The sequence below is a fragment of the Danio rerio genome, chromosome 15, assembly GCF_052040795.2.
Source record: "Danio rerio strain M-AB ecotype USA chromosome 15, GRCz13ab, whole genome shotgun sequence".
Taxonomy (NCBI): Eukaryota; Metazoa; Chordata; class Actinopteri; order Cypriniformes; family Danionidae; genus Danio; species Danio rerio.
The window spans coordinates 50,047,382-50,075,000 of record NC_141035.1 but is presented as its reverse complement, the minus strand read 5'-3'; the positions used below and the strand labels follow the sequence as shown (position 1 = coordinate 50,075,000).

At 38.9% G+C, this 27,619-nt stretch overlaps 1 protein-coding gene across 9 annotated transcripts in view; it reads right to left on the bottom strand.

Annotated features, from left to right (window-relative positions):
• The window catches only part of igsf11 (immunoglobulin superfamily member 11), a 230,107-nt gene that overhangs the window by 181,996 nt on the left and 20,492 nt on the right, over window positions 1–27,619 (bottom strand).

The window sequence follows — 27,619 nt, the reverse complement described above, 5'->3', positions numbered from 1 at the left end:
CTCAACAACATGAAAGCATGGATCATCCTGCCTTGTATCAGCGGTTCAGGCTGGTGGTGGTGGTGTAATGATGTGGGGGAGATTTTCTTTGGGTCCATTAGTACCAATTGAGCATCAACGCCACAGCCTACCTGAGTATTGCTGCTGACCATGTCCATCCCTTTATGAGCACAGTGTCTCCATCTTCTGATGGCTACTTCCAGCAGGATAACGCAGCATGTCATAAAGCTCAATCATCTCAGACTGGTGAACATGACGATGAGTTCGCTGTGCTCAAATGGCCTCCACAGTCAGCAGATCTCAATCCAATAGAGCACTTTTGGGATGTGGTGCAACGGGAGATTGGCATCATGGATGTGCAGCCGACAAATCTGCAGCAACTGTGTGATGCTATCATGACAATATGGAGCAAAATCTCTGAGGAATATTTTCAGTAGCTTGTTAAATCTCTGCCATAAAGGATTAAGGCAGTTCTGAAGGTAAAAGGGGTCCAACACGATACTAGTAAGGTGTACCTAATAAAGTGGCCGGTGAGCATATAAATGATTAAACATGAGAATCCAGGAAGAGTACATATTAAAATAAGTAAATTTCCCAGTACTGGGTTGCGGCTGGAAGGGCATCCGCTGTGTAAAACATATGCTGGAATAGTTGGCGGTTCATTCCGCTGTGGCGACCCCTGATTAATAAGAGACTAAGCTGAAGGAAAATGAAAGAATGAATAAATATAAGTAAATAAAAATGAAACTTGTTATGAGGACAAGGCTACCCTTGATAAAATAGCTTAATTAAAACAAGAAAATGTGATAACAATTTCATGGCTTTTAGTTACTAACCTAGTAATTAAATAAACCCAAAAACCTCATCACTTACCATTTTTAATATAGCAATAGATGGAAAACATTCAAGCTTGAAGAAAACAATCTGTTCTCATGATGCAGGATTTTTCACAACAATGACATCAGCTGATGCCCGTCTAATGAAAGCACACCTGAGCCCGAATCAATGATGTGAGAAAAAGACAAAAACACACATCAAATCCATCAGTAAACACCAAATGAACCGAAATGTCCTGATAACGAGTAAAACAGCATGAAACTATTTCAAACGCAGCCCTCCTACGCATATTCTAGCACTGCTTTTTTTGAGCGCAACATGGTTTAATGTGATCACTTTAACATTTAATGCAGCGCTGAATTAATATTAAATGAAAATGAGCTTAATTCTGATCAATTTGAATATTTCAAAGTAAAAGCAAAGGGAACGGAGTGATACAATGAATAATGAATAAACATATTAAGCTAGTCATACTCTGAAATAAAGTTAGCAGAGACTTAATCAGTCATTTAATGAGCATCACTTGGATTTATTCACTGTTTTACAGTCCAAATAACGCATGTTTAAGAACAAATCCAGTGTTACAGATGTGACTTTTGCAGTAAGACTTGAAACATACAGAGAATGTATATTTTAACAGCATCTTGCAATATTAAAGCATCTGTTTATATTTTTCAAAACTACTCCCCAGAGAGTTCAGAGACTAGAAAGAGATCAATCTGTAAACATGTCTTTTATTTTAAATGAGGGAAACAAACATGCGTTATGGATGTGACCAAAAAAATAGATATACAGTAGAGCTGCACAATTAATCGTAAAAAGATCGTGATCTTCATTCTACCCCCAAGACAATCTCAGCATTTCTACGATTCTGTCAATCATATTTTCAAGTTCAGGAGAGAAGCAATGGTGGCCGCACAAGTCTTCACACTGTTTTACATACATTGTTCAGCAACGCCGACACCTCCAAATGGTGTTGAAAGAGTCACAAGCTGTATTCATAAGGGGTGTCCAGCCTGATCTCACGAGAAAACGTAAGTATTTTACGTTTTGCCAGTTTAGTGGCTAATTCGTACGAATTCGTACGAGTTCAGTCGTACGAAATGGTACGATTTTAAAAAGAAGGCGTGGCACCTGACCCCACCCCTAACCCCAACCGTCATTGAGGGATAAGCAAATCGTACTAAATTGTACGAATTAGATCGTACGAATTCATACGAATTAGCCACTAAATGAAAATATTACGAATTGCCGTGAGATTGTGTTGGGGGTGTCACGATTTTGATTTTTAATCGAAATCGATGGAAATTTATGCTCAATTTCGATTATCGAATTAAAAAATAGAATCATCGATGCTGCCACGCCCCCATGTCACGTCAGCTTGGCTTGCCAAGCAGGAAAAAAACCGGCTTGTTGAAGTGCTTGTTAAACTGCAGAAGCAGGAGACCCGTCGACAGAGCTTAAACCCTCTCCTCTTTCAATGAAGTCGCCGGTGTGAAAGTATTTTGGATTTCCAGTGAGTTATGTTGACAACGTTCGTGTCGTCGACAAAAAAAACACAGTTTTGCAAGCTCTGCTATGTACGTATTACGTATGGTTCGTCCGATAGACAACACCGGCATCACGATCCTCCGCCCGCCCCCGTTGCAAATCCGCTCGGGAAAAGTACACACTCAGGCCCTGTTTACACTGTCTTTGTTTTTAAATGGCATTTTAGAACGACAACGATTTGACATCCACAGTGGCGTGTAGCATTTCTGAGCAGCTCTCCTTCCTCTCTACCTCTGAAAATGCACATCACGTGACCACACAGACACAGACGCACACACAGCCATGCGCTCGAGACAGCAGGTCCAGGCAGTCAGAGGACTGCTTCCATCTTTCACTCACTTGTACTTAGTCATTTTAGCGAACACCTCAGATACTGTTGGCTGGTTCCTGTTGGTTGTGCGTCTTTTTTACCGACACCATTATAACGACACAGATCACTGCCTATTCACGAGTCCCGCAGAAAAAGTGATTGACAGGTGGTAATTATGTGTGTATCTTGCCTTTATTCATTTACTGTATGATTTGTTTATGGGTAAAACAAAGACCATGCAGGTCAGGTAGTTTAAACGGTAGGCTACAAATTATTAATTGGTCATTAATTAATTAATTATTCATAATCGAAAATCGAATCGAATCGTGCCTTTAGAATCGAAAATGTAATCGAATCGAAGATTTGGAGGATCGTGACACCCTTAGTATTTATAGGAAATAATTCAACTTAAAAATGTCATTTCTGTCTTTACGTAATGTATTTGCGACTGCAAAATCACACGTGACGTGAGCTGACCGTCAGCTGTCACCAGAGAGGGTGGGCGTGCGCGCTTCTGAATGAAGTCTACTTTAGTGAACAGAACCTGCATATGCTGTGAGTAACAGATAATAAAGCTGTAAATAATATTCAGTTTGTGACACAGAGTGATCGTTTGGGAGCCGCGCGGGAAATGAACCGCTCTTAGCAGTGAAAATGAAACCGAAAGCGCACACAGGTGTTGCCAGATGTGGCTGACTGATTCAAGCCCAAAAAGTATCCATGTTGTGCTGGAAATGACACTGATACTGTGCGACAGCTATATTTTATATAAATAATAATAACGATAATAGTCTCACATTAATAACCATAAAATATTTTAATTATTTCACCAGTGTTTAATTAAGATACATTAATATATCCTGGATAAATGATATTTTAAAATGTTATTGTCAGTGTTGAAGTTTAAATCTCTGGGTGTGTGACAGGGTGAAAACAGTAATTTTGACACCCAAAAGGAGGTTGAATAATATGAACAACATGGTTTCCGCTACATTCATTCTTCCGTGGCGTGGCGCCACACCAAAATTCATCCAAAATTCAAAAAACTAATTAAAAGGTAAGTGAATAATAACAGGGCAAACTTTTCTGTGACAGTAGTAGTGCTGTGCGTTCTGTTTAACTCTTTAAGGTGACGTGCTGACAGACTGACTGACAGGTGCATGATGCGTGAGGCCAGCAAACATGGCGTAGCTTTCAGTTATGATGAACACAGTTTCCATAATTATACTTTATTTATAGATAAAGGTCTGTGGCTCTGCATAAAAAGACTATATCTTGCTGGAGTTTTTATTTAAAACGATTACTGTTGAAGTCAATATTATTATCGCTCCTGGGAATATGTTTTTTTTTTTTTTAAATAACTATTTCCCAAATTATGTTAAACAGAGCAAGGAATTTTAACAGTATTTCCTCTAATATTTTTCTTCTAGGCTTATTTCTTTTATTTTGGCTAGAATAAAAGCAGGTTTAAATATTTTGAAACCCATTTTAAGGTCAATATTATTAGCCCCCTTGAGCAGTATATTTTTTGATTGTCTGCAGAAGAATCTACTGTTATACAATGACTTGCTTAATTACCCTAATTAAACCTTTGAATTGCACTTTAATCTGAATGCTTGCATTTAGAAAAATATCTAGAAAAATTAGATGTACTGTAATCATAGCAAAGATAAAAGAAATAAGTAATTAGAAACGCGATATCAAAACTAATATGTTCAGAAATAAGTTTTAAAAAACTTCTTTCCATTAAACAGGAATTGGGCGGGAAAAGGATTGCTAATATTCAGGAGGGCTAATAATTCTGACTTCAATGTATACATACAGTTATTTTCCATCCTTCAATGGAAAAAAAAAATACAATAGAATAAAAATATGAAACAAACAGTGCTTTAAGGATTTTCACTGTAAGAATAAAACTTTAGCTACAAAAATCCTTCAGTCAAGAGCAGAGGATTTTCTCGTTTTTTTTTTTATATGATAAAAATGATAAAAGCAACATCGCGTGCTGTTTATTTAATGGTTTCTCTTTCACGTGTCTTTTGATCCTCAACTCGTAACTCGTTTGTTTATTACACAAATAAGGGTTATTATGAATAATCACTAAACACTGCATTTTGGCATCTATTTGACCATTAAAGCGCTCACATTAAGATGCCTTTAGATGTCTGCGCCTCGTCTGTTTCGCGAGGTGCACGCGCGGTCAGCGGAGGTGCGCGATGTGCCGCCAGGCGCAAGTATAATTCCAGCTTCAGTGTTCGAATGAGACCGAATGCTGACCGGCCGCATGCTTTTGGCTGTGTGCGCGTGCCGCACACACATAAGCACGCGGTCTTTCACGCTTTTAGGAGCAACAGCTGGAAAGGGGTGCGGTATATGATGCAATAACCGTTTATCTCGATTAATGCTTTTTCATAATCGTTTGAAGCCAAAATCGAAATCAGATTTTCGATTAATTGCACAGCCCTAACGGAGCCTGAGTATTATTAATAAATAACCGTTCACTCTGCACTTGGGTCCTCGCTCCTTTTCCCCAACCACAACCGTGACAATATTTCTCAGTACTTTAAAATACAGTAGCAAACTGCATAACTGCCATACAATTATAAAGTACAATTCTTATACGGTGACGCAGTGGCGCATTAGGTAGTGCTGTCGCCTCACAGCAAGAAGGTCGCTGGTTCGAGCCTCGGCTGGATCAGTTGGCATTTCCGTGTGGAGTTTGCATGTTCTCCTCACGTTCTTGTAAGTTTTCTCCAGGTGCTCCGGTTTCCCCCACAGTCCAAACACATGCGGTACAGGTGAATTGGGTAGGCTAAATTGTCCGTAGTACATGTGTTTGAATGAGTGTGAATGGATGTGTCGCAGAGATGGGTTGCAGCTAGAAGGGCATCAGCTGGGTAAAACATGTGCTGGATTGACTGGCGGTTCATTCTGCTGTGGCGACCACAGATTAATAAAGAGACTAAGCCGAAAAGAAAATGAATGAATGAATTCATAATACACTTAGGGTGCTTTCACACCTGCCTTATTTAGTTCGATTGAATTACACTAGAGTTCGTTTCCCCTTTTGGCGCGGTTCGTTTGGGCAGGTGTGAATGCAGCAATCGTACTCGAGTGCGCACCAAAAGCGGACCAAATAAGCGTACCGAGACCTGCTTGAAGAGGTGGTCTCGGTACGCTTTCAAACGAACCCTGGAGCGGTTCGATTGAGGTGAGAATATGATCCGTACTAAAACAGGTCCAACAGCAAAAAGTACTGCGCCTTTTGGACTAATTCAGCTGCCGTAAGCCGATGTGCTGTGCATTATGGGATATGGAGGAAAAATATTTGTTGACAGCGCTTTACCAACAGAGAGAGAGAGAGGGGAAAACATTACCTGATGGATTGTTGGTAATATTTCCGCAAGATGAGCATGTCGCAGTTTAGCTAAATCAATTCACGTCTCCTCCTGAAGTGACGAGTGATGCATTAAACACTGTTTTCCAGCCGCGGCCGCGCTTCATTTTCGTAATGTATAGTTTGTCTAAAGCAGGGATACAATCAGCCAGCGCAGTCGTCCCTCCAGAGTAAAAGGTTTTGTTTACCTGCGAGAGTTCACTGGCATTTTCCCGCACGTGAATTCTGACCAATCAATAAGCAGTTTAGGAAATATGTTCAACAACATTTGGCCAATGAGAGATGTGGATTTTGTCAGATGACTGCATTTTGGTTCGTTTCAACTGGTTCGGACCAAAGCCAGCAGTGAGGTGTGAAAACGACCCAAAGACGGCAGAAGATGCAACAATGATCATTTCAAGAGTTCCCACTTAGATATGTTTGGCACTTATAACAGGTTTGGCATGCTGTCCCGGGAGAGAACCCTGAGCTCTGAGATATTTGAGCCCAGGGCTCCCGCCCAGTCTAGAAGCATATCAGGAGAACCGAGATCAGGTAGGTCTCGATCGCTCCCCCTTTAGAAGGGGAGAAAAAGGAGGAGATGGGGTGGAAGGGGGGATTCTTCCAAAACGAAGATAGTGCAATGGGGAGAAAGTGATCCATTTATACTAAGCTAGGATCATTCTGATTGGATTATTACTGATTACGGATGAGTGGCCAGCGGTGCACAATCATATCACGTGCTCCTCGAAATTAGTTTATGAAACTTCATTTATTACCCTTGATCCGAACCAAATGAAGCGAACTACAGATGTGAAAGCACCCTTAAACACAGTGTAATTTATAAAAACTGTCAACAGTGCAACTTTATCTCCAAAACTCATTTTCATATGCTTTCACTCACACTCACACACACACACACACACACACACACACCCACACACACACACACACACACACACACACACCCACACACACACACACAAGACTGAATCCACTGCAGCACGTCCACATCAGGTGCAGCGCTGAGCTTTAATATTAGCTTATCTCCAAACGGTCTCGCTCAGTATACGCTACACGCAGACTATCAAAGAACTCAGCCGTATGCTAATGTGTAATTAATTCCTGCAGCAGTATTTAAATCAGGATTAATTATAATTGAGCTCATTTTGCATCGAGTGAGGCCGTGTAATCATGTGAAGGGGAGTCGGGCTTTTATCGCACTTTTCTCCGAGTCCTATTTAGAATCCATAATATGAGGTTTCACGCTCCGGTCGTGTGCTGTAACGTCTTGAAGTCAGAGCTCAGGCTTTTCTTTTTTTACAGCGCTGTACTTAATTGTTAAACCGTCGTGCTCATTAACAGACTAACACACGCATGAATCAGACAGACATTTACATATGCGCTCGGTGTAGTGTACAAATCACGTTAAAAAGAACTGGAGAAAGTGTTGAGTCAAGGGAGCTGTGAAACCGAGGAAATATCGAGCTATTCCTGGACTGATGTGAGCTGGGAATAGAGCGAGATGGGTTGTGGCTCCAAAAATACATCCATCACTGTCCGTTTTTCACCGTGGAGAGAAACACACGTGCTGAAGTTCAGGAGGAGGATCTGGACAAGTTCTTGACAGTGAAAATCACAGGAGAGCCAGCGAAACAAAACAGAGAAATCAGTGCAGTGTCGCCTGCTTTAAAGAACAAAAGCAGCGTTGATGGATGAACGTCAAGAACAAGATAAAAAAAAAAAGCCAATTCATAAAAGAGACAAAAAAGTCACTCAAACACAACTTTAAAACACAGCTTGATTTGCAGTCAGCATGTCTAATACTTTTTAGTGGCTTTAAAATGAGTCATGGGACATCACACTTGAAATAAGAGATATATAATCTACATTTTACTGAACTTATTAGTCTTTGAGTGCACAAGTTATGCGTATTTATTCGTTAATAGAAAAATAAAGTTACTGTTTTTATAAGTGAGTCACTGAATCACTTACTCAAATGAGTCATTCCAACTCAGTGATACATGCAGTTATGAAACAAGTAGTTGAGTCAGCTGATTCAACTGATTCATTCAAATAAACTGATTCATCCATGGAGGAATTATTATATGCACTAAAAGCTCAATTTCAGGTCAACATATCTAATACTTTATTTCCCAGGCAAAAATGTTCTGTGCTAAATGAGCCGTTTGATATGAAGAGAAATATAATCTACATTGTGCATCAATTAAACTTAGTGAGTGAGTGAATGAGTTATGGGTATTTTTAATACATTTTTCAACAGATCCTGCTATTGTCATCATGAGTGAATAATAAAAGTATTAATTTAAAAAAATGTATTCATTAAGGGACAAATAAAGTCATTGTTTTTATAAGTGAGTCACTGAATCACTCACTCAACTGATTCATTCCAACTCCTTGATTCATTCAGTTATGAAATAAGAGGCTGGTTTAAATTCAACTGATTCATTAAAATAAACTGATTCATCCATAGATGAGTTATTATATGCACTTAAAGCTCAATTTTAGGTCAACATGAATAATACTTTATTTCCTTGATAAAAATGTTCTGTGCTAAATGAGCCGTTTGATATGAAGATAAATATAATCTACATTGTGCATCAATTAAACTTAATCAGTGAGTGCATGAGTTATGGGTATTTTTAATTATTTTTCAATAGGTCATACTATTGCTATCATAAGTGAATAATATAATTATTAATTTTAAAAATCTATTTATTAGGGGACAAATAAAGTCACTGTCTTTATAAGTGAGTCACCGAATCACTCACTCAAGTGATTCATTGATTCAAGTGATTCATCATTCCGACTTTCATTCACTCCGATTTATTTAGTTATAAAATAAGTGGCTGATTCAAATTCTGATTCATCCATGGATGAATTATTATATGCACTTAAAGCTCAATTTCAGGTCAACATATCTAATACTTTATTCTCTTGACAAAAATGTTCTGTGCTAAATGAGCCGTTTGATATGAAGATAAATATAATCTACATTGTGCATCAATTAAACTTAGTGAGTGAGTGAGTGAATGAGTTATGGGTATTTTTAATACATTTTTCAACAGATCCTACTATTGTCATCATGAGTGAATAATAAAAGTATTAATTTAAAAAAATGTATTCATTAAGGGACAAATAAAGTCATTGTTTTTATAAGTGAGTCACTGAATCACTCACTCAACTGATTCATTCCAACTCCTTGATTCATTCAGTTAGGAAATAAGAGGCTGGTTTAAATTCAACTGATTCATTAAAATAAACTGATTCATCAATAGATGAAATTATTATATGCTCAATTTCAGGTCAACATGAATAATACTTTATTTCCTTGACAAAAATGTTCTGTGCTAAATGAGCCGTTTGATATGAAGATAAATATAATCTACATTGTGCATCAATTAAACTTAATCAGTGAGTGCATGAGTTATGGGTATTTTTTATTATTTTTCAATAGGTCATACTATTGCTATCATAAGTGAATAATATAATTATTAATTTTAAAAATCTATTTATTAGGGGACAAATAAAGTCACTGTCTTTATAAGTGAGTCACCGAATCACTCACTCAAATGATTCATTCCGACTTTCATTCACTCCGATTTATTCAGTTATAAAATAAGTGGCTGATTCAAATTCTGATTCATCCATGGATGAATGATTATATGCACTTAAAGCTCAATTATAGGTCAACATATCTAATACTTTATTTCCTTGACAAAAATGTTCTGTGCTAAATGAGCCGTATGATATGAAAATGAACATAATGTATATTATAAATCCCTTAAGCTTAGTGAGTGCATGAGTTATGCTGTGTTCACACCAGACGCGGAACGCGCGGATAAATTGCGAGTTCGCGCGTAAATAGCCGCGTGAACATTTGAGTTTACTCGCTTCATTCACTTGTCAAATTCACTTCAGAACAGATGCGGATTCGCGTGATGGGCAGGGCTTCTGTCTGCCCGATGACTCTAGCTTCATAGCTAAATGGCTAACATGGATTTTATGAAGAAAATAACAGTGTTTATGTGCTTTATGAAGACTGAAAAACAGCGTCGATACGTTTAGGGTTGTGTCTGAGTCCACTACATCCTTTCAGAGGTGCATCCAGCTCTGTGAGCTCATAAACTCCTCCAGAAACTGAACCTGGATGACGGAGGCTTTCAGCGGTGCTTCTGACTGAGCTAAGCAGAGTTTGATGAACTGTTGTTCTACGTCAGGTTCTACGTCACAATCACGCCCCCACAAGAGCAAGCTCCTGATTGGTTAACGCAGCGCAAATGTATGCTAAAGTTTACATTTTCGAATTCGAGAGATTCGCGCGAAATGCTCGTTAAGCGCGTCAAATGCGCAAAACGCTCAATTCGCCCCACGCCATTCGCGCAATTTGAGTCATTCGCGCGTATCGCGCCGCAGAATGTCTATTCGCGCGTTTGCATTGACTTAACATGTAAATCACTCGCGCTTGACGCGCATGCCGTGTCTGGTGTGAACGCAGCATTACAGGTGTTTTTAATGGGTGACTTTAACAGGTCATACTATTGTCATCATAAGTACATAATAATAGTATTACTTTTAAAAATATATGAATTAAGTCACTGTCTTTTGGTGAGTCACTGAATCACTCACTCAAGCGATTCATTCTAACACACTGATTCCTTCAGGTATGAAACAAGTGGCTGTTAATATAAGTGAATCATTCAGGGATGAAATCAGTGATTATTATTATTATTATTTGCACTTAAAGCTCAATTTGCAGTCAAAATGTCTAATACGTTATTTCCTTTATAGGCCAAAATAATTATGTGCTTGATGAGCCATATGAAATCAAAACTAAAAAAAGATCAATATAATCTACATTTTGAGTATTATAATTGCTTAAACAGCTTATAAAACAGTCTTTATAAGTGATTCACTGTATCACTCACTCAAATGATTCATCATAACACACTGATTCACTCAGTTATAAAACAAGTGGCTATCATTATGAGGGAATGATTAATTCAACTGATTCGTTTACACAATTTGCTTCATGCAGGGACTATCATTATATCTTTAATTTTCAGTCAACATGTCTAATACTTTAATACTTTGATGAAGATCTTCTGGGCTAGGCTTTAAATTATTTATATGATGTAAAAATGGAAAGAAATCTACATTATGCAACACTTTAGGTCAGTTTTTGGGGGGGCTGACTATATCTGCAGGTTATACTATTGCTTTCATGCCTAATGAGTATTGAGTGATATATTTAATAACTGGAAAAACACTACTTCATTAAGAGACAAATAAACAGAAAATTTAGTGCAATGTGGCGTCCTCGGAGAACAGCTGTAGTTTGTGCCTGTGTAAGATCCGCCTCTAAACACTAATGGGTTTCAGTGTGTTGGAAATGAGAGCAGTTTGTCACTGGTGTTTAGTCTGATGGGCAATGCGAAAACAGCATTAATTATGGATGACGGACAGTCTGAGGAATACAAACGATCATAAAGATCCGTCGTTACAGCTTTATTGTGAAAGCAGTGGTGATGGATGAACGTCAAGAACAAGACTGAAGATGAGGAGAGATTTACTGTACATAATTTAAAACTAGATGCAACAGCTTCGTTAGATGATCAGATAAATATACACATGCCATTAAACACTTGTTCATTTATTCATTTTCCTTCAGCTTAGTTCCTCATTCATCTGGGTTCGCCACAGTGAAATGAATTGACAACTCTTCCAGCAAATGTTTTACACAGTGGATGCCCTTCCAGCTGCAACCCAGTACTGGGAAACACATCATGTTCAAGAAACCAGTCTGAGATGATTGCCGCTTTATGACATGGCGCGTTACCCTGCAGGAATTAGCCATCAGAAGATGGAGACACTGTGCTCATAACATTGTGGCATTGACACGATGCTCAATTGAGACTCATGGGCCCAAAGTGTGCCTAGAAAATATCCCCCCTGGGCTCAATCATCTCCAAGCTCAGTGTTCTCTTCTGGGACAGCATGCCAACCTGCTATTATTATCAAGCAATATCTAAGTGTGAACTCTCGAATTTTGATATGTTGCACAGCCTTTATATACAGGGTGGGCCATTTATATGGAAACACCTTGATAAAATGGGAATGGTTGGTGATATTAACGCCCTGTATGTGGCACATTTGTATATGTGAGGGGGTAAGCTTTTCAAGATAGGTGGTGACCATGGTGGCCATTTTGAAGTTGGCCATCTTGGAACCAACTTTTGTTTTTTCAATAAGAAGAGGGTCATGTGACACATTAAAACATATTGGGAATTTCACAATAAAAACAATGGTGTGCTTGGTTTTAACATAGCTGTATTTTTTCATGAGTTGTTTACAAGTTTCTAACCACTTATAAAATGTGTTCAGAGTCTGCCTATTGTGTTTAAGGGTGTCACGATCCTCCAAATCCTCGATTCGATTACATTTTCGATTCTAAAGGCACGATTTAATTTGATTTTCGATTATGAATAATTAATTAATTAATGACCAATTAATAATTTGTAGCCTACCGTTTAAACTACCTGACCTGCATGGTCTTTGTTTTACCCATAAACAAATCATACAGTAAATGAATAAAGGCAAGATACACACATAATTACCACCTGTCAATCACTTTTTCTGCGGGACTCGTGAATAGGCAGTGATCTGTGTCGTTATAATGGCGTCGGTAAAAAAGACGCACAACCAACAGGAACCAGCCAACAGTATCTGAGGTGTTCGCTAAAATGACTAAGTACAAGTGAGTGAAAGATGGAAGCAGTCCTCTGACTGCCTGGACCTGCTGTCTCGAGCGCATGGCTGTGTGTGCGTCTGTGTCTGTGTGGTCACGTGATGTGCATTTTCAGAGGTAGAGAGGAAGGAGAGCTGCTCAGAAATGCTACACACCACTGTGGATGTCAAATCGTTGTCGTTCTAAAATGCCATTTAAAAACAAAGACAGTGTAAACAGGGCCTGAGTGTGTACTTTTCGCAAGCGAATTTCCAGCGGGGGCGGGCGGAGGATCGTGATGCCGGTGTTGTCTATCGGACGAACCGTACGTAATACGTACATAGCAGAGCTTGTGAAACTGTGTTTTTTTGTCGACAACACGAACGTTGTCAACATAACTCACTGGAAATCCAAAATGCTTCCACACCGGCGACTTCATTGAAAGAGGAGAGGGTTTAAGCTCTGTCGACGGGTCTCCTGCTTCTGCAGTTTAACAAGCACTTCAACAAGCCTGTTTTTTTCCCGCTTGGCAAGCCAAGCTGACGTGACATGGGGGCGTGGCAGCATTGACGATTCTACTTTTTGATTCGATAATCGAAATTGAGCATAATTTTTCGATCGATTTCAATTAAAAATCGAAATCGTGACACCCCTAATGTGTTGTATACTCAATGCAGCCCTCTTCTCCGTTCGTAGTTTCAGGTGCTGCACATCTTGTATCTTCACACCATAGACAACTGCCTTTAGATGACCACAAAGATAAAAGTCTGAGGGGGTCAGATCGGGAGACCTTGGGGGCCGTTCAACTGGCCCACGAAGACCAATCCACTTTACAGGAAACTGTTCATTTAGGAATACTCTGACCGGACACCCATAATGTAGTGGGGCACCATCCTAATGGAAAAGCCAGCTTCAGTGCATAAAGAGGGAAACACATCACCATGTAGCAATGTCAAATATCCAGCGGCCTTGAGGTTTCCATTGATGAAAAAAGGCGCTGATATCTTTGCTGTCTATGGTGTGAAGATACACCTGTACAGCACCTGAAACTATGGATACTGGAAGCCTGTGCTGGCATTTCTCCTGTCAGAAACTTGTAAACAACTCATGACAGAATAAAGTTACGTTAAAACCAAGCACACCATTACTTTTCTTGAGAAATTCCCAATAAGTTTGATGTGTCACATGACCCTCTTCCTATTAAAAAAAAAAAGTTAAATCCGAGATTGCCGACTTCAAAATGGCCACAATGGTCACCACCCCTCTTGAAAGGTTTGCCCCCTCACATATACAAATGCGCCACAAACAGGACGTTAACATCATCAACCATTCGCATTTTATTAAGGTGTCTCCATATAAATGGCCAACCCTGTGTATATGAAAGTACACAAATATTTTTAAACGTGTAAATAACTCATGAAAGAATAAAGTTACGTTAAAACCAAGCACACCATTGTGTTTGTTGTGAAATTCCCAATACGTTTGACGTGTCACATGACCCTCTTCCTATTGAAAAAAACAAAAGTTGAATCCGAGATGGCCGACTTCAAAATGGCCACCATGGTCACCACCCCTCTTGAAAGGTTTGCCCCCTCACATATACAAATGTGCCACAAACAGAACGTTAATATCACCAACCATTCCCATTTTATAAAGGTGTATCCATATAAATGGCCCACCCTGTATATATGAAAGTGCACAAATGTTTTTAAACTTGTAAATAACTCATAAAAGAATAAAGCTACGTTAAAACCAAGCACACTATTGCTTTTCTTAAGAAATTCCCAATAAGTTTGACGTGTCACATGACCCTCTTCCTATTGAAAAAAACAAAAGTTGAATCCAAGATGGCCGACTTCAAAATGGCCACCATGGTCACCACCCATCTTGAAAGGTTTGCCCCCTCACATATACAAATGTGCCACAAACAGAACGTTAATATCACCAACCATTCTCATTTTATAAAGGTGTATCCATATAAATGGCCCACCCTGTATATATGAAAGTGCACAAATGTTTTTAACGTAGATAAAAATCGAAAACACCTTTAATCAGTTTTAATCATCAATTCAGCATATTAGACTGATCTCTGAAGGGTCACGAAGGGTCACTGAAGACTGAAGTAACGATGCTGAAACTTCAGCTTTAAAATCACAGCAATGAATTACGTTTAAAACATATTCCAACAGTAAACACTTATTTTAAACGATAAAAATAACTATATTACTGAATTGACTGCATTTTATAATCAAACAAAAGCAACCATGATGAGAAGCAGAGACTTCAGCAGTACGCAAGTGAATTATAGTCATTAATCCCTTACAGTCCGACCTCAGATGAAGATAAGGATGCACGAATAGAGACGCAGAGTACTCTAGATCAATGTGAGTGCTGTCTAACTGATACGTCAAATCCAAAAATGATCCATAATCTATAAATCTATAAAATCACTGCGCAATAATCTCCTCGGCTGAGCCTGTTTTAGCAGAAGATTTGGCCCAAATACACAGAGGAGCACTTCAATGTTTGACAAACTATCATCTTATGTTACACACACACACACACACACACACACACACACACACACACACACACACACACACACACACACACACACACACACACACACACACACACACACGTGTCCACTAAAGCCTCTCCAATAGCTTGAATCTACTTAAAAAAGCCTTTCTCTGTGTAGGATCACACTAATGGGTCACACAGAGATCAGTGACACTAATATCTGCTCTGTGTGTATATGAACGTGTATGTGTGTCATTAGTCCTTTCATTATCTCCTTAATGATCTCGGCTCGAGCGGTCAATTTCGGTTCAATTGTAAAGCTAGAATGTCAACGTGACAAAGAGGTGTGAGGAATTTGACGTCGAATGGCCCTCGCGAGGACTCGCATGCATTAATGTGAGTGATTCAGAGGCAGAAACGGGAGGGAATTATCTGGTAAAACGGTTGGTTTGAGACGTTTCACGTCCTACAGATGGGTTCCCACATGAAGACAAATGACGTAAAACAACACACACGCATGCACACGACATTTTCTGCATGTTTGCTGTAGTTAAAGAGGAGGTCAGACGAGTTTGCAGTCTGTAAAGCTCTACAGTGGTAGTCCTGAATTATTCGCCCTCCAGTATATTTTGCCCCCAATTTCTGTTTAACAGAGAAAAGATTTTACTCAGCACATTTATAAACATAATAGTTTAATAACTAATTTCTAATAACTGATTCATTTTATCTTTGCCATGATGACAGTAAATAATATTTGACTAGATATTCTTCAAGATATTAGTACACTCTTACACAGTTAAACTCTGCAGACCCGGTACCGGGTCCATGACGTCATCGACATTCGCTTTAAGATTTAAAGGGCCAGCATTGCACCAGACCCCTGTAAGTGGTGTCGTTTAAAAGTGTAGAATCTGTATTTAATGCACATATGCGTCACTTTGGTTCTTATTCTACTGTACAAAAGTTATTTACACTTAAATAAACAGTATTTTGGATACCCGAGCGGGGTATTGCACATTGGTTCCTTTTCATATTTTGTATATGACACATGTGCAAGTTATAGCTCAAATGAAAGCTCTTGCCGGTGCTCATACAGTTCTAGCGTTCTTTTTACTGAATTATATTCACATATCAAACAGTTGTTGAATGAATCGCGGTGTTTCCATGGCGAAGAAGTGAAAACAATACATTAATGATCACTAAGCAGCCCCAGATAACACAGACAGCTGTCATCTCTCACCTTATGCTGTGCGCTTCAGGGCCATTCTCCTCAGTTTTTGAGCTGATGTGCATGAGTAATTCTTTTATATGCCTGACGTGCTCCAAACACAGTGAATTATGTTTGATCAAACAAAAGAATAGTGAAATATGAAAACAAGGATATCTCCCTGTGGCTTGTACAGCACAGGGTTCAACGCTAAGGATTTTTTCTACTGGTCCGATCGGGCAAGTGGTTTAGATTTATACTTGCCCTGCCAAAATTTTCACTGGTCCCACCAAAAAAAAAAGGTAAGTTAATAGCTATTTTTTAGCCACATATTTTAAATAATGTGTCAAAAATAAAGTCTGTAAATCTAGAATTTCAATACTTAAAAAACAATCGTAAATATAAGTGTTATGCAAACAAAAACAGCCGTATGGAAAATGTGGAGGTATTTTATTGCAGTTTGAAATTATTTACCAAAAGCTGGCTGACTTGTCAAACTGACGGCAAACTATGCATAACATCACTAAATTTTTATTTTATTGTGTTGTTTCCATGTAAATGTCTACTTCCAAGACGCTAGAGACAGACATTTTCGTTTAGCCTTATAATTTGATGTTGCTGACATGTTGCTGTTTCTACGCTGTACTGGTTGTTACCAGGTAACATAAAAAAAATAGCATGGTTAAATCAATCATATAAGACGAATCAGAAAGCAATATGTTGTTCACAAAATTACAGAGGTAGCATTTAAGACTTAAAAGCACAAGCTTTAAATGCACGCAATTGACAAATAGTCACAGACAAATTAAATGTTAGTGACTGACAAGGCAGCACTGTCCCAATCGGGCCAGTAATGATCCGGTCTACTGTCCCAAGTGTCTCTCACACTGGCCCTGGGCCACCGGGCAGCCCTTAATGTTGAGCCCTGCAGCACCTCTCATCAGTTGGAATACAATAACTTTTGCATAGATTATGGTGGAGACATTTTTCCTATGATTACAGACATGTGCAGGAACCACTGAAATGAATTACAGCACGCTAGACCACACACAACCTAAAAGGTACACTTTCACATTTGAGTTTATAAAAAAAAAATACAAAAAGCGCCTCTTTTTTTAGGTGTTTATTATAACACAGACAACATACACAGTTATTTTACACACTTTCTATAGTGTTATATGACAATTCAAAGGGTTTTCTTTAAAATGAGACCAAATTTTTGCATTTACACCTCTGCATGTGGATTTGGGAAGCTTTTACATTTGGGTAGGCAAAATCCAGGCGGAGTTTAACTGGTTAAAAGAAATGGTTTTATATAGAGGGCTCAACAATAAGGACTGCCTGATGGCCCGGGGCCAGCATGTGAGATGCTCAGGACAGTAGACAGGATCGTTTCCCTGTCACTAAAGTTTAATTTGCCTGTGACTTTTGGTCAATTGCTTGCAAATACAGTCAGAATCGACAAACAGTTTGTGTTTTTCAGCCTTCAAATGCTACCTTCTCGGCTCCTCTTATCTGATTGGATGTTGTAAGCATGTTATTTTTCTTTTTCTGTAACAACCAGTAAAGCGAATAGACAGCAACATGGTGGCAACATCAAGTGATGAGGGTAAAGGAAAACATTTTTTTCTAACCTCTTGATAGCAGACATTTACGAGGGTGCACCACGACTAAAAAACCGAAGTGATGTTTTGTATAGTTTGACTCAGTTTGGCAGGTCAGCCATCTTTTGTTTTGCAATAAAATACCTGCAAATTTGTCTACTTTTGTTTGCAAAACACTTTGAGTTTTGCTCATTATACATTCATTAACATTTTTTAAATATTTAAATTCTAGATTTACAAACATTTTGACACATTTTTTTTTTTTTTTTGTAGGGCAAGTGAAAATATTGGCAGGGTAAGAAATACAAGCGTGAAAGTGAAAGATTGAAGGAGTGTACTGAGGCTGAGACACGTTACCTGATAGATTCAAAAGACAGAAGAGTCGTTAGAGAGAGACAAGATGAATTAAATATCACGTTTAACAACTATAGTGAGACACCCTCCAGCGGTAAATCCTTGATAAACTGTCCAACGTGCACTACACTCTGGGGTTTTGTGCTCAAAGCACCCGCTGACTGCCTGGAGCTCAGTTGTGGTCACGTGATGTGCGCTTTCAGCGGTATAGTGTGGACGAGGTTTGTTCAGAAATGCTAGATGAAAAGCCAGCATGGATGTGGATCGTTTTTGTTACAAAATGCCATTTTAAAACTAAGAAGCATTAGTGTAAATGGGGCATAAGTGTGCATTTTTTTCGCGAGCAGGTTGCTGCTGCGATGACGGCGGGGTGGAGAACTGCGATGCCGGCTCAGCATCATGATGTCTATCGGCAATCGGCGTTGGACAATGGCATCGTCTTTCAACCCAAACCAAATCAACTGTATCCTTCATTACCTAGAAAAATAAGGACGCATTTGGAGGATGCATTTGAAAGATTTTTTTTTTAAATGAGACAGTCTTCAATGACGCAGCGCCCTTCAAACGCATCCATCAGAGGATGCAGCCTCTGAAATGAGACACAGCTATTATAAGTCTAAAACTGATTCGTGCAACAACACAGGCTAGCTCAAAACGTTATGCAATTCTGAGAGTGCCTCACACAGGTGAGTGGGCTTGACAAACCACCTGCAGAAACATTCTTCTCTCTCTAAATGCCGTGCACTCCAATCCTAACTCTAGCACACTCGGAGCACTAACATTCATTCATTTTCCTTCAGCTTAGTCCCTGATTTATCAGAGGTTGCCACAGCGGAATGAACCGCCAACTATTTCAGCTTATGTTTTTTGCAGGGCACGCTCTTTCAGCCACAACACAATCCTCGGACACACACATGCTTTATCATTCATACACACACACTCACACTCTACGGCCAGTATTGTTTACCAAATTCACCTACATCGCATGTGTTTGGACTGTGGGGGAATCCGGAGCACCCGGAGGAAACCCACGCCAACTCGGGGAGAACATGCAAACTCCACACAGAAACACCAACTGACCCAGTCGAGACTCTAACCACTGAGCCACTGTGCCACCCTTGTGCACTAACAGCTCCTTCTTCTTGTTGAATTGCTGAATGCCTCCTCTATTGTAAGTCGCTTTAGACAAAAGCATCTGCTAAATGACTAAATGCAAAAGTAATTCAAGTCAACATTATCATGCATGAGCAATTACATCATTTATTAACGCGCTGATTCTTTCAGTAACTAAACTATAAAGTTACACAGAAATGCAAGCCACCTCTTTAAAATATTCTTTCACATATAGTCACACTGGAGGAATCACTGCAGCTTTTCTTTCTGTTTAGAGCAGAAATTAATTTCAGATCCTCTATCATGCAGACATAAAGCCTCAGCTGCAATCTCAAGACGTTTTTTTTTTTCAGTAAGAAATGAGCCATCCGGTTCCTGCAGTCGCTCCATCCGTCCTTCCTGTGTCAGAATGAACAGATTGAAGAGAGAGCGACAGATCTGACAGGACAGATGAACTTCTGCTGCTCAAGAAATCCATATGGTGGAGAGAAACGAGAGGTACAAGTGTGTTTTTGCAGAAATAAAGAGGTTATTCGGATAGAAAAGCTCTAACCTGCATCCGTGGGAGATGTTTAGAGATGATCTGATCACACCTAAACACACAGCTGCAAATGGTGGATGTGACTCAATAGAAGCAATGGAAATGGGCGGTATTTAGTACGATCACTATGAAGAGTTTTTGAGACTATTTTAAATGTTGTTTTATTTTCTATAATTTCTCATTTCATATTAAATTAAGTTATAGCTTTGCCAATTATGGTTAATGAGAATTGCTTTAATGTGTATAAATGTTTTGTTAGTATGCTTTTCACTGCAAATTTAAAGTTTTTAACAGATTATAGAGAAAATACCAGGTCAGGTTTTTTTTTTTTACTACCAAATGGTTTCTATAGTGACTTTTTGTAAATACATTATTTGTATTTGAATTTTTATTTTTAAAGAGGCTTTTTTGCTTCTTTTAAAAGATGTGATATAAATTTCAGATATAAATGCCCAGAACATGTCTGAAAAGTGTCAGCTCAAAATACCTCATGGATCTTCTATTTTTAGAGATGCATCAAAACAAAAATTCTGAGACAAAACCAAAGTGAATAATAAGCCAAAAACTGCAACCAAAACCGATAAGGTTTTAATACAATTATTAATTATTTCATTAAATAACTTAAAGAAATTTTCTAATTAAAGTTAACCTAAATTATACATCAGTTTAAAAACGCAAGGTCACTGAGATCACTGATAAGAAAACACGAGACTCAAGAAGCAAAATCATTTTCTTGCGCTTCTCTTTAAATGCCAATTACCTGCTGCTCTCCTCCCACTTTCCAGAAGAGGGTGGAGCCTTTAAAGAGCCATTTGGACATACATTTTTTGTATTTTAAAAAAATGTGATGTTTAAAGGGGCCCTTTTTTTTTCTTTTTTTTAATATTTGATTTTAAAAATTCATATATAAATGCCCAGAATATGTCTGAAAAGTGTCAGCTCAAAATACCTCATGGATCTTCTATTATTAGGGATGCACCAAAATAAAAAGTCTGAGGAAAAAACAAAATGAATAGTTCTGGTAAGAAACCGCAATTTAAACTGTAAAGGCTCTGCAGTAATTATTCATTATTTTATTGAAAAACAAAGTTATTTTACCTAACTTACCTAAATTATACATCGTTTTAAAAAACACAAGATCAGTGTGATCACTGACAAGAAGATGGATGGATGGATGGATGGATGGATGGATGGATGGATGGATGGATGGATGGATGGATGGATGGATGGATGGATGGATGGATGGATGGATGGATGGATGGATGGATGGATGGATGGATGGATGGATGGATGGATGGATGGATGGATGGATGGATGGACGGATGGATGGAAAGATAGATAGATAGATACATGGATGGATGGATGGATGGATGGAAAGATGGATGGATGGATGGAAAGATAGATAGATAGATAGATGGATGGATGGATGGATGGATGGATGGATGGATGGATGGATGGATGGATGGACGGACGGACGGATGGATTGGTGAAAAGACAGAGAGACAGACAAACGGATACATGATGGAAGGATGGATGGATGGATGGAAAGATAGATAGATAGATACATAGATAGAAAGATGGATGGATGGATGGATGGATGGAAAGATAGATGGATGGATGGATGGATGGATGGATGGATGGATGGATGGATGGATGGATGGATGGATGGATGGATGGATAGATAGATAGATATTAGATAGATGGATGGATGGATAGATAGATAGACAGACAGATAGACAGACAGACTGCTAATTCCAATAAATTCCAAATCTGTGTTGCGTGTGGATGTTTATCTTGTAGAATCTTCAAATCAGTGTTCACTCCAGCACATCTCCAGCACTAAAGGTCATGTATGCATATATCCGCTGTCTGCAAGCTTTAAAATAACAGCATGTGTTTGGTGACTCTTGAGCAAAGAACAGAATCATTTCTTTTTCCGCCCATCTTGTCTTGCATTAGTATTTACACCTTCTCTCTCTCTATCATGGCCAGTCAATATCTGGCCACAGAGAGCACTTGCTGTGGGCAGTTAACATGAAAACTGTGTTACAGTCTAATCAATAGCCGTTACTGATTTAAATAGATCGTTAGTGCAGGTGGACGCGCGGCTACTCATTTGTATTGTTGTGGCTTTGGAGAAGGATGTGCTGTTTTTTAAGATGTGTGTAGGAGGCTTGTTTATTCACAGTGTTGAGGATGCACTTTTACAGATCAGTGTCTTTGTCTCAGGTATTTCTTGGATGAGAAATGTTGGATCTGTTTGCAGATTTTGGCAAATCAGAGCAGTCTGAGATCACTTCAGCTGACGTGTGAGATTAATAAGGGTTTTTCTTTTACTGGAGACGGTTATTATACAGCAAATGCAATTTAGTTCTTTATTTTGCTTTTTATTTTGATCCACTGCTGTTCAGGAGAGAAGAAAATGAGAAGATGAAGAGTAAGAAATTAGAATTCTTTTAATATACATTTTTTGTCAGAATTATTATCGTTATCAAGACAACAAGCAACGTAGAAATAAAAAAAATGTATTTAAAAAATCATAAAACAATCTGTACGGAGAAATTGCTAGTAAACACATGAAGTTTTGAGGTAAAAACTGACATGGTATTTTCTCAATAATCTGTTTGTAACTATAACTTTTTAAATGGCTCTTTAAAGGCTCCACCTTCTTCTGGAAAGTGGGCGGAGAGCAGCAGTTAATTTGCATTTAAAGATCCACATGTGAAAACAGCATGATTTGACTTTGTGTATTTTTGCAGATCTTTCTCATGCTTATACTACACACTAAAAGCAGAGATGGCAAAAGTACACACATCCTTTACTTAAGTCAGGGGTGTCCAAACTTTTTGGGCCGAGGGCCAGATGCAAAAAAAAAAAAAAAACGTTGTCCCAGGCCAAATTTTACATACATCACACAGACACGCATTGGCAGTAGTATAGTAGTATCTAAAGCTGCTTTTCCACTATCGTGCCAAACCGTTCTAAGAACACTTCGGTACGGTTACGGTTGTTTCTCCACTGAGCCTGGAATGGCGCGGCACGATTACAAACCGTTCTCGGCCTGGAATTCTCGGCACGGTTAGACAACCGTGCTGAACTGTGCTGACCGATTCTGTATGTTGACGTCGCAACTCGGTTGCTAAGCTACCACAGCTGGCTCAGCAGAAGCGCGCTAGTCATCAGACATCCTCAATAAACTACAGTACATTTAATATAAAATCCAAAATAAAATCTGATCCAGGTCTAAACGATACAGTTTGAAAAGGGTTTTAAAACCATGGAGCAGTCTCTGGCAGAGAAGTGAATAACTCATCACATTCTTACGAAGATTTTATTCATTAAAGTTATTATTTTATTGACTTGAATACAGACCTACTTCGCCTGCTTGTGAGTTTATTGCACGCAGCGCTGTATTTCACAGCACAAAACTCGCTCTGATCCGGAAGAGACATGCCATGACTTGCGCTGCTGACTTTTTTTTCCTGCTGCGCATTGAATAAGCGAACGCTTAGCATCGTCGATGTCCAAATTCTACAACAACATCACTATATCCATGGAACACGAACTTGCAGACTCTTTTAACAACGAGGAAATAATTGCACTTTTTAATTCAAAGCCAGGACAGCTTGTTAATACCGGCGAGACCACCTGAAGGACGGCGTGTTGTAATGTCGGCCGTCCAAAAGACTTCGCTTGAAAGCTTTACGGAGCGGCACTGTAACTGTCCAAGGTACTGTTGAATGATTTATATTATAGCATATGCACTAGAAGACTAAACAAGTCAAAATAATGAATTAATTAAATAAATATTGATTCTTAAATGTCAGTATTGTTTTTACTCAAAAAATATCAATAAGTTTTGACAAATGTTTTATAAAAATAAAATGAGCAATTTTCATCATTTCAGCTATAGGCAAATATATGATTCAGTTATACATAAGTTACATGACATTTATGAGGCATGTAACATGTTTCTGTGTTTTTGTTTTTTTGTTCTTGGTGATCTTTAATATAGCTACGCAAATATTTTCTAAAACGTCTAGCAATAATTCGCCTACAGCTTGTTAGTTAATTATGAACACAAAAATAATTATAATAATAAAAATAAAATGAACAAAATAAAAAGATAATAGAGCAGCATTTTGCTAAATATAATAGTGCTTTATATGCTTTAAATCCTGCTATATATTGTTTCATATTCGTTTTTTTTTTCACTTGCTGCATTCGTTATTTAATGTTTGAATAGTAAAACAAATAACAGCCATCGCTTAATTGGTTTCATTTTACCATCAAAATGTAGCCTAGTATATTTTATATCATTATCAACTTTTGATATAAAAACGCAGTGTATTTTAATTAATTGTTAAAAATGAAATAATTGATGTGCTGTTTTTATTAGTGAAAGTGCCCGCTCACCTTTGACAAGGCCTGTCCAAAATTATATTTCTGCCACTATAATGCAAATGCACTATTATTGTTGTCTTATCATTGTTTATTTTTCTGTTATGTTCAGAGATTTTAAATATTATTTATTTCCCCTCCAATTATTTTCAATCATCACGGTACATTTTGGTAATTTTCCCTCCAAATAAAATTTTGCCAGAACTGCGCAACATATAAATGAATAAGGGTGCTGTGACATATATATTTAGCACCCCTATTTGATAGAGCGGCATAACAGTGTTTAGTCACACAGTTGCTTTCGCTTTTATGAAAAGAAAAAAAAAACTAGTTTCGGCTCTTATTTAACTTTAATTGAACAAAGGGAGCCGTTTACATTGCGTTACCAAGGCAACTACCAATGCGTTTTGTGTAATGTTTTAAAGAGCTTTGTCGCAGCACGACAGTGGAAAATTAAACCGTATCCGTGCTGTCTGGCCCGGTTTGGCACGGAATGGAACAGTTCTGTTTAAAGAACGATTCAGCACGATAGTGGAAAAGCGGCTTAAGTGTGTGTAAATGTGAGTGTTCGTTTCCCAGTACTGGGTTGCAGCTGGAAGGGTATCCGCTGTGTAAAGCATATGCTGGAATAATTGGCGGTTCATTCTGCAGTGGCGATCCCTGATAAATCAGGGACGAAGCTGAAAGACAGCGAGTGAGGATAGGTAGGTAAGTAGTCCTCACAACATTGCTTAAAAACACGGCCCATGCATCATCATCCTGACGCGAACTCACAGCGTTCAGCATGTTTTGTGGCTGTTAGATCATAAACATCAGCTGCCACTCATCTTCATTCGTTCATTCATTCATTTTCTTGTCGGCTTAGTCCCTTAATTAATCCAAGGTCGCCACAGCGGAATGAACCGCCAACTTATCCAGCACGTTTTTATGCAGCGGATGCCCTTACAGCTGCAACCCATCTGTGGGAAACATTCACACACACTCATACACTATGGACAATTAAGCCTACCCAAGTCACCTGTACTATATATCTTTGGACTGTGGGGGAAACCAGAGCACCTGGAGGAAGCCCACGCGAACACAGAACATTCAAACTCCACACGCCAACTAAGCCGAGGTTCGAACCAGCGACACAGCGACAGCACTACCTACTGCGCCGATGCGTCGCCTCATCTTCATACACTCTAAAATAATTCTGTAGGCCTGTCTATCTTTATAAATAATGTTCATTTTACACTGAATTCTGTCCAAAATATATAGAATTTTTATTTATTTTGCTAAAATAAATTCTTATAAAATTTGACTGCAAACTTTTTTTTTTTTTTTGCATCAAGCTAAAGCTGCTTATTCCTTTAAAGAACAGCTCTTATATAACCCAGAAGTAAAGAAAATAAACCAATGCATTTATTTTTTTTTGATTGTGAAGAGACAGAAGTGTTTGATTGTTCTATTACTAAATGTACAAATCTTTACAATAAAGCACTATTTTTTTGCAGTATTAGATTGAACGATTGGAAGTGGACAAAACGGCATGTGTTTGAACTGGAATGTGTCTCTCTTGTTTACCTGTGATCCGATCAAGCTAAAGGTGTCTTATTATACTCGGTAAACAGGGCAGCATCAGTCATGTTAAATTCGCCAACTCTCTCTCTCACATCTGTGTAGTCATCCTAGCCTTTCTCATAGTAATCCTCATAAACTAGCCCACGTATGGTGCGCGATAGCCGCGCGCTGTAGCACGCATGCGCGCAATGAGGAAATATAGACTGCTTGCATCAAAAAGGCGCTCATACTATTGCTCAATGATAAGAAATAATATAAATTGCGCCACCAAACATGTGAAAGCGAAAGCAACGAGCGTGGTTTAAAAAATGTAAGGAGTAGAAAGTGCAGATATCTGTGTAAAAATGTAAGAAGTAAAAGTAAAAAGTTGTCCGAAAAATAAGTATTGACACCAGAAAAGTCTACTTAAGTACAGTAACCAAGTATTTGCACCTCGTTACTTCCAACCCAGGCTCATTGTGGAAACGTAGTCCCGCGGACGTTTCTGGAGACCGCGGAATACGTCCCAGCGGGTACGTACGGCTGCAGTTTTTGTTTTTGCGAATCCGCGAGAGACCACTTTTGGGCACTTTTTCGCATCTCAAACGCCTCTCGCGAGTGCGGTTCGCGCCCGCGCTGTTCTTGCGTGAACCCACCAGAGGCCACTGTCCGACTGACCAGATGATTGACTGCGCGACCGGCCAATCGGCTGACCAACCCTCCTCCTTCCCTGAACCCAACCAATTTTATCGATTGACCCGCCCGCCCGCTCGCTTCCCTAAACCCGAGCAACAGTTTACAAAAGCCGTCCAAAAAAAGAAAAGCCCTGATTTTTTTTTTCTACCGCGTTTTCGGATTTCACCGCGTTCTCACCCTGTTACGAAACTCGTTCACTTAATTTTTGGGATTCTGTTTTTGTCTTACCTGATTGCTGGAGCCGCTCTTCCTCGGACTCGAAACTGATTGCCGTGGTCAACTCCTCTCTGCATCTTAAGCCTGCCGACGTACACGGTGAGCTAAGTGGACAAACAGGTTGCAGCGGGGAAGCCCTCCACAAGGAGGTAAGCGGTCGGCCGGCCGGCAAGCGCGGAAGGGAACAGCGTTACACCGCCCCGTAGCGTTCGCTTGAAAAAAGTAAATGCAGCCGTACTCCGCTGTCTCCAGAAACGTCCGCGGGACTACGTTTTCAGAATGAGCTTGAGTTGGTTATTTCCCATCTCTGACGACTAGTAGATGAAAACGTATAACAGGATATCAAATAAAATAAATGAAATCTGAAATATGGTGTTAAAAAGATCTTCAAGTGTGCAACGGCCAATATTTTGCTCGGAATATATCCAAATCAGGTTTGCTAAAGGCTGTAGAGAAAAATGTTGTTCCAACAGAGAAGCGATATCCAATTTAGCCCAAACAGAGGGGAAAATGGACAGTGATGATGATTGCAGAAGAGAAAATGAGAAACCATGGGAAATCAAATAGAGAGGCTCGTCTTTGTTGTGAATTACTGGACTG